Source organism: Nicotiana attenuata, unplaced genomic scaffold (genome assembly GCF_001879085.1).
Source record: "Nicotiana attenuata strain UT unplaced genomic scaffold, NIATTr2, whole genome shotgun sequence".
Lineage (NCBI taxonomy): Eukaryota > Viridiplantae > Streptophyta > Magnoliopsida > Solanales > Solanaceae > Nicotiana > Nicotiana attenuata.
The window spans coordinates 535,031-544,672 of NW_017670319.1; positions in this window are offsets into that span (position 1 = coordinate 535,031).

The following is a 9,642-nucleotide window of genomic DNA, read 5'->3' on the forward strand; positions in this document are numbered from 1 at the left end:
TCAAATCAACCTCGAATACTGGGGGGCATCCCCCCGGAAGGTCACGTCTTTGGAGAAGCCAAGATGTGCTAAATAGGGTCTCGACAGGGAAATGATGTACCGGGCCAAACGGTCGAATGAACCGTGTCCGTATAGAATAACCTAGCCCTTGACAGCAAAAACATGTATACGTGTACCAAGTAATCAAAGAATACTTTCCCCTCCACCAAAGCATTTCGCTATTTCTTACAAAAACGGCTCCACAGCCAAAAACGTCCCAAACACTCGGGGACTGGCGTGAAAAACTCAAAGTCGTATGACCTCCGGGTCGAAAGCTTAGAACCCGTAAGCCCTCAACGAGGCAGTATCAAGTTTACAAAAATGGCTCCAGGGCCCAAAATGTCCCGAACACTCGAAGACTGGCATTCCGAACACTCGGGGACTGGCGTCAAGAAGCCTTCAATATCTTAGAGATTATCACCAATCGCCACCTCATTGACTTATCAAAAACCCGAGGCCATAAGATCCCATGTGGGAAACCTCGGCCTCATACGACCTATATAAGGAAACAACAATATCTGTAAGACCTCAAGCAAGGCATGAACCATACTGGTACCAAGTAACCAAAACTGTAAGACCTCAAGCAAGGCATGAACCATACTAGTACCAAGTAACTATAAGACCTCAAGCAAGGCATGAACCATACTTGTACCAAGTAACCAAAACTGTATGACCTTACAAAACGCATAACCCTGATCTTAAAGTTAAGACTATATATCAAACTTATAAGACCCCTAAAAAGGCATACCCTTGATATAGATGCCAAACTACTTCATTCGGGAGCAAAAAGGCTACGGCCAAACACAAATGACTACGGTCATAAGGCTCCGGCCAAACTAACGCGACTTGGGGACGCCCAATCGTCGCTATAAAATCACAGGCCTTCAATTACTTCGAAAGTACTTCGAAAAGAACCGGTTAAACAAGGCTACCCTCGGCGTAGGCAAAAGAGCTTCGACCATGTCAGCTCCAAACAATAGGCGTCGAAACACTCAGCCACCAAGCAAAACCTCCCGAGGTGCTCCTTTATCACCACATAACGGCTCACAATCGAGGTTTTTATCAAACTGTCGAAGAGTCAGGCAAACACAATTTCAAAAAATCCTTAACGAGGGAAAAATAAATCCTATATTAGAGGTCGTACCGACCCAATGCGTAAAAGCCACTATCGCCAGCCCATATAAAAGGTCGTATCGACCTAACGCGTAAGAGCCTAAGGGCCAGCTTAAAATTTAAAACTTAAGGGTCAATGAGCTCCAGTCGAAACCCAACTCGGAGACTGAACCCAAAACAGTTAAACCGAATATGCCTAATAGCAAAAGCATAAGAGCTTAAACGCCGGCTTATACTAAAAGTTCATACCGAACCAATGCGTAAGAGCCACTGTCGCCAGCCCATATAAAAGGTCGTACCGACCCAATGCGTAAGAGCCTAAGGGCCAGCTTAAAATTCAAAACTTGAAGATCGATAAACTAAAGTCAAAACCCAACTTAAAAATAGAACCCAAACACAGTCAAGAATGCCTAAAGGAAAATGCGTAAGAGCCTACGGGCCAGCCCGGCGAGTCTCGGGGCCGTATTGAATGCCTAAGGGTTTTTTACCCTAAGGCCCAATTTATCCGGCCAATCATTGACAAAGCATCGAAATTCAAAGCAATGAACGGCATGCACATGCGGAGAAGAATGGAACCAAAAATTTTCCTTCTATAATTACATAAGGCTCCACCTAGAAAGTCTTCTAGGAACACCATACACAAGATTGAAAAGAAAACAGCCTAAGCCTACGTCCCCCCCCCCCCCCCGGAGACTATGGCCCGTCGGCCTCTCTCTCGCTATCTTCGGCATCGGACAGAAGGAACTTAGCGTCATATTCATCCGTCTTTGCCTGCTTTATCTCTTCCGAAAGGTCAAAGCCCCTAGCATGGATCCCCTCAAGGGTTTCCCTTCGAGATTTGCACCGAGCATATTCCTTGCTTCTGCTCTCACGATCAAGAGCCCCTCTCAGCTCAGCTCGAGCGCCGGAAGCGTCCTTCAAATAGACGGCCACTTTCTTATTAGCCTTAGTTCGGATTGCTTCGGCTTCAGCCCAAGCATCCACAACTTTGGCCTTCATCTCCAGAAGATCATATTCGAGCCTTGTAATCACGTCCATTCAGACCAAGCTGTTCTCACGAGCTATGCAAAGTTGTACTTCGAGGACGGAAGCGTTGGCCAAAGCATCCCTCTCCGCCGCAGCCTGGGCACCCACCCAAGATTTTAGCTCGTCACGCTCACGCTTGGCTTGGCCAACTTCACTCCAAAGGCGTTGCAGGTCCTCCGCTTTTTTCTACAACTAAAGTAAATGAAACATCAACCTCAAGGGATAGAAGGAGAAACATGCGCTCCCTTAGAGCAAAATTACCTGCTCCTCGAGGTAGCTCTCGTAATTCAGACTTCGACTCGCCTCATACCGCAAGTGTGCCAGCTCGTCTTCCCTTTCATTGCGAAGAAGCCTGAGGAATTTATCCCCATCCACGGCTTTTCGCAGCCTGGCCTCACGACAAAGCAACTCAGACTTGAGCTTGTTAAAAGCCTATGAAGGAAAAACTCAATGAGAAAGTAGAAATCGCAAAAACCAAAAAAACCAATATGATTGGCCAAAACTCACCACAAAGTAGAGTCGCTAAGCTTCCTCAAAATTCGAGTGCACGTCCACTAGTATGGCTCCATCAGCCCCGGTAAAACCGCTCACCGTTGGGATATGGTTGCTCGACTTATGCGGCCCCTGGACTCGAACATCCCTCGGAGTACCTTCAACGGGAGAAGAATTCAACGGCAGAGAACCCTCGTTCCTCGAGGAACCTTCGGCAGGAAAAGAAGATGATAGCGGAGGAGGGACCGTTTTTCTGAAACCAGAGACCTCGGGCGTCGCAGGCTTAGCTGATACATCCTCCCTGAGCCTCCGGCCTGGACTCACCTTGCTATAAGCACCGTCGCCCTACGAAGGCCCTTTTCGCTTGTTAACATTATTATTATTCGGCCCCGAAGTTGACGATTCTTCTCCCTCTCAGAGAAAGCACGATCTCACCTCAGAGAACTCCCCAATGCCTGCGATGACGGAATCAATACGCATAAAAAGAAAGTGCCTTTCAAAAAAGGAGCAAAATCACATAGCACATACCGTGGTGTTTTGCCACCCATCTACCCTTAGACAAGTCTCGCCACTTACGTTCATCGTGAGTCGAGTGGGTTGCCAACTTCCAAGCACAATCCGTCAGGTCGGGGACCTTGTATGGAATCCATGGAATTGCTGTAAAAAGGGAAAGAAAAATGTATTTATGGAGCCCACCTCCACCATAAGCAAAACAACAAAGACACAAGTGTACCACTTACGTGTAAAATTCCATTCCTCAGGAAATGGCAGAAACTCCGCAGGAATAATGTCAACAGTCTGCACTCGGATAAACCGGCTCATCCATCCTCGGTCCCCATCTTCTTCGTCATCAACAACGAAGGGCCTGGTGGATCGGCATCGCAGGGTTAGCAGACCTCGATACTGAAAAGGCCGGTACAGCCTGATAAGATGACTAAGGGTAAACTCGAGCCCTGCTTCCTCCGCAAAGAATCTCATCATTAGTACTACCCGCTAGAACGACGGGTGAACCTGTGCCAAGGTAGCCCGATACTTTCGATTAAAGTCAAGAACAACCCTATCAAGGGGGCCCAGCATAAAGGGGTACGTGTATACGTTCAGAAACCCCTCGGCACAATCCACGATGCTCTCTTCTGGGGAAAGTACCTGCAGTACTACCTTCTCCCCCCATCCACAATCTTTCCTCACTGACTCAAGCTGGCGCTCTCCTATTAAAGAAGTAAACTTCCAGGCATACTCCTAATGGTGTGAGCACGTGATTTTTGCCCTATATATGAATTATTCCCAAAAATTCAAACAAAATAATTTTTTCTTTATTTTTATGATTTTGGGAATGTTGTGTTATTTTCTGTTAATTGTTGGCATTTTATTTGTGCATTTTAATTCACATGAAATATATAAAAATACATTTGGCATTTGCATTTAGGATTTAATTTCATATTTTAGGATTAATTAGTGGTTAAGTTGTTTTTAGAACACAATATGAAGAAAATAACAAAAATAGTCCACTTTTGCATTTCTAATTGTTAATTGTTGAATTTGTCGTGAAATAGGTTAATTAGCTTAATTTTGAAAATATATTGGGTTTTTATTTATTTTATTTTTTTTTTTTGCATTTTTATAAAAATCAGGAAAATATAAATAGTAAATAAAATAAATACAAAAACAATATAAAAAAAATAAAGAAGAAGAAAAGGAAAATGAATTGAAAAGGGGATTGAATTAAAGAGATCAGCCTTTTGGGGCCTATATAATTTTCCCATTCCTTGGCCCAAATCAGTGTTCCGACCCAACTCAATGCTCCTGTACCCATCCAGTTCCGAGATGGACCAAACGACGCCGTTTTGGCGTCAATTGATCATAGTCGTCGATTCCCCCTGATCCAACGGATCATGTTCAATCTTGGTAAATAATATAAGTGTCTGAACAATTTTCAAACCCTAAAGACATGTATCTCCCTCCTCGTACCCTGTCGCTCCTCATCGGCTCCGCCATGCCTCCGCCGGCCGGAAATCGCCGCCGGCGGCGGTGATGCTCCGATGGACCCCAAAATTACACCATTGAATCCCCGTCCCCTCCTCTTTCCAAATCCCCAAATCCCATCCCTCAAATCCTAGCCGATCTTCTCAAATCTTAGATCGAAATCTCTGGTGAAAACCCTAAATCATCCAAACTCGTCCAAACTCACACCCTACCCTCCTCCGACCTCTATCATCCCTAAATCCTCATTGGTTTCTCTTAAATGTTAGCGGAACTGTTCGAATCTAAATTATGGCGATGGCAGAATTTTAGGAATTTGGGTTTGCTCATTTTTTTTGGATTCCCTGAGTTCAGCGTTGGATTCGAGTCATGAAATAACGTGTTCATTTGTTCTTTGGTAAGAACAAACGATTACATTATTCCGAGGCTCGAATCGTTTTTTCCAGCCTCCGGTTCGGGCTCCATAGGTAATGTCTTCTGGTTCATTCACCTTTGTTATCGATTGTTATCTCTTCTCGATTAAGTTAATTTAGGATTTGCCCGCATTTTTCATTTGTCTGTTAATTGGCCTGTGTTCAGTATGAGGATTTCTTTTATTTCCGTTTACTTGTCTTTTATCCATGATAATGATTTGAAATTAGGGTCAAGCATATTAGCTTACATTTTAGTTTTGCTTCATGTATGATTTAAGTCCATTAGTTGATATGATGTTCTGAAATTTGCTTTCATTAGTGTAGATAATCTGTAAATTTTAGTCTAGATAAAGGATAGTTTGGACATTTAGGGTTGGGTAGTAATTTCAGGGGGGCAAATAAGGGTAGTTTAGGCATGGAAAAGGGTAGTTTTATTAAGAATAATAATTTCAAAACAAAAGAAAGGGTAGTATAGACATTGTGTGGGTAGAAGAACACCCTAGGGCCTTCTAGAATAGGACTTTAGTGTAGGATTCAGTAAACTTAGGGCAGTAACTTGAGAAACAAGTCAGAAATTGAAGGACTAATGGGTGAAATCTGAAATTAAAAGAAGGAAAACTGTGTGAGTGCCATCTAGAACATTCTACCCTATTTGTTGCCTATAAAAGGCAACCCCAATGCATTGATTGGGAGGTTTTTTTTCAGCCTCCAAAAATTCCCTCCCCAAAATCCTCTCAATAGATCTGAGCTATAGTTTGAATTTCAAATCTTTTAAAACAATCTTCTTCTAGATCTTAGTTTTATATAAGAAATCAAAAAAAAAACAATAGAAAAATCAGTAGAAAAACCAAAATAGACTGTTTCCTTGAGAATTCCAGTTTAATTTCAGCATTCAGCTCAACATTTGACTGCTGAAGTTCTTTTTCAGAAGTTTGCTGATTTAATTTCAAGTTGTTCTGGGTATTTTGATGCTGAAATTTCTTAAGCTGAACGGGTTGGAATTTGATTTTAACGGGTAGGGCTAAACAGCCCATTTCAATAGTAGAGTCTCTGGACCTTAACAGACGGCCCAGGTCTCATTTCAATCATGTATGTGTTTGGACCTGGGCCAGAATCTACAATTGGCCTGTCCTTTTGTTTAATGGGCCTGAACTGGTTGAAATATAATGGTTTCCAAACAATGTTAATCAATTAGGAGTCTGAGTAATTAATTAAAATACTAAATTTGGATTTCGAATTAGGTAGCGGGTTCAAGCTAGAAGGGTCTTCCCTTTTGCTTGAATTCGGACTTGAATTCGAGACCCGAATTTATATTTGTGAATTAATTGGCCTTTAGAGACAAATAAATAGAAAATTCTAGTTTGCTTTAGGATTGGCTTTTAATAATAAAAATGAGACGAGCCTCGTCAAGCCAAATACAAATGGCGGGGCCCTCAATAAATGCTATAAAAAATACTTAGAACTCGGGTGAACCGTTTAGCGAATTTCACGGTTTTCCTCAAAGATAATAACTCGTTAGTCACTTTAGGCGCGTTTTAATAATCTTACCTTCGTAATTACGGGTGCACATTTATGTGACCCAAATCCAAATCTCAACGGAGTCGAAATGAGTTAACAATCACGGGTGCACTGGTGCGACGTGGTTCGAGACGCATTCTCACGACGTTGCAATTCTTTAAAAATGAAAAAAAATATAATAAAATAAAAGCGGTTTATTAATAAAAGGGCACATAGGTTAGAACATGTTTTAAAATCAGATAAAAGCAAATACAACAGTTGAGCGACCGTGCTAAAACCACGGAATCCGGGAATGCCTAACACCTCGGGTTAACAGAATTCCTACTCGGATTTCTGGTTCGCGGACCGTTAACAGAGTCATAATTTCCTCGGTTCGGGATTCAACCGGTGAGTTGGGACACCATTAATCTCCCAAGTGGCGACTCTGAAATCTTAATAATAAATCCCGTTCCGATTGTCCTTTAAGTGGAAAAACTCATTTATGCCCTTGCGGGTGTAGCGAAAAAGGAGGTGTGACAGCTCTGGCGACTCTGCTGGGGACAAGAACCCAGAATCTCTGGTTCTGGGTTCAGAATTCGAGCTTAGAATAATTGTTGTATTTGGTTATATCTGATTTTCCTACATGTTTCGTGCTTAATGTGCCAAATGTTTACCGCTTTGATATTATCTGAACTGTATATAAACTGTGCCGAAACCCTTCTCTTCTCACCTCCGGGGATGTGCTCACTGGTGGAGACTCCCTGTTCTGTTAGTGTCATACCTTAAAATAAGAAGAGGCCGGACAAGTTACTAAGCCGGATGGCCTTTTGGTTCCCGGTACGTAGCCCTCTCCTCGACTCGAGTTGTCCACTCGGGTACACAGTCTGGAACATATACCCAGGTTTTGAACCTAGCATAACTTGACCTCATGCCGGATCCCTAGTAGGAACGCTTATCTGCATCACGTGCATTTTGACTTAGGGGACTCATCACAGGGGTTGGGTCCGTCTAGGACAGGTGTACCCGGAATAATGGACCATCCTGATGCATCCTACTTGTGCATTTATCTGTTTTTGACTCGCATGCTGACCGGCTTTGAGTATATAGGAACTATTGAAGTAAAGAGAAAAAAAAAGAGAAAAAAGAGAAAATAGCAGTGTAGAGAGTTAGTTACCTATTTTAGAAAAACCAATGTCCAAATAGTGCTGAAATGCTGCCAGATTTTTGAGAAAATGGAAGAAAAACGAAGAAAAATTTTTTTTAGTTTGTTTTGTTTGCCAATGGAAAAGACAAAAAAAGAAAATATAAAAAAGGATCTTGCTTTTAGAAAAGTGTATTTGCCAACAAAAACAAAAAGAGTCTTGTTTTCAAAAACAGTCAGTTTTATTTGACCGAACTACGCGGGTCTGATTCTCACCGGATGTGAGATACGTAGGCAAACCTCATCGGTTCCGGCCCCACTTTTCCAAAAAATCCAAAAATATTTTCTTTTAGTTCCTTCATTAAAAATCTTTAAAAAAAAAAGATAAAAAGAGAAAATAGTTTTTAAACTCAAAAAAAAATGGTTTTCTTCTTTCTAATGTTTTCATGAAATAACAAGAAAAATCAATAAAAATCAAGATCCAAAAATACAGGTTTCCTTCATTTTGAAGTATTTTTCCAAAAAAATAAATCAAAAAAAATCAGAAACAAAAATCCCAAAAATACTCTTTTCTTCTTTAGAAGTCTTTTTTTTGCAAATGTCAATAAAAATTTTGAAAAATTGAAGTCCAAAAATATTTTTGCTTTTCCTTAGAAGTACTTTTATAAATAAATAAAAGATCAGAAATTCAAAACATTTTTCTTAAAGAAGTTCCTCTTTCGAAAATTAAGAGGTTACGTCCAAATCCAAAAATATTTTCTTTTTTCCTTTGAAAAAGAGAAAACAAATGAAAAACTAAAACAAAAAGTATTTTCTTTCTACTGTTAAAATTCTCAAAGTTCAAATTAAAAAAAACTCTCAATTTTGACCGAACTACGCAGGTTTGATTCTTACCGGATGTGAGATATGTAGGCAACCCTCATCGGGTCCAACCTCCCCTTTTCAAAAATAGCCAGAAATGTCAAATTTTTTAAATTTCGTCATGAATAAGTCGGGTGCCGCCATTCTTGTCTAAAACAAGCCGCATGTCCCTAAAAGGGCGCCGGAAGGCTGTTTTTGCGAGAACAGCCACCCTGAGTCAGTTTCAATGGTTAGCAGGCACAGCCTTAAAATCTTCTCCCCGAAGTGCTGAAAGGTCGTAACTGCAAAATCGGCCGTTTGTTTTAAAATTGGAGATTTGAACAAAAAATAGTGTCACTTCTTTTCCTTTAGGTCATAAATAAGTGATTAATTCACCTTAATAAATGTGCAGGATGAGCACGGTTCAAAATAAGGGGAACTTGCATATAGGCCCGCGGCGAGACCGAACGATGTCCCGCGGGCACCAGGAGCTTTAATGTATTCATGATTGTCTTTTGAGTCTGTATTTCCTTTTCTACCAGAGTTTGTCTTCTGAGTCTGTATTTCCTTTTCTACTAGGTTGGTCATTTTAGTCTGTATTTCCTTTTCTACTGGAGTCTGTATTTCCTTTTCATTAAAAGTCAGTCAGTTGATTTGAGTCTGTATTTTCATTTAAAATGGAATAGGGATGGTGGAGTCTGTAGTTCTTTTTTGCATTAGAGTCTGTTAGCTGTTTTGAGTCTTATTTGCTATCAATAAAATTAAAAAATATATTTTTCTTCTACTTTACATTTATTTAGCAAGAACTACGCTCGGTCTGATTCACGCGGGGTCGTGATACGTAGGCAATCTCCATAGGATTCGACCGTAACTAAATGAAAAGGGGAGAAACAAGAAAGGAACGAAAGGGAAGAGGTGAAAAACAAGAAGGGAAGGAAAACAAAAGAGGGAAAGAAAACAAAAAAGAAAATAAGAAACCAAATAAGAGCAAACAAGAGAAATAAAAAGGGAGCAAAGGAAAGAAAAGAGCGGAAAAACAATTTTGAGGAAAGGAGTGAATAGGAACAAGGAAAAACCAAGGCAAAAGAAAAAAGAAAAGAG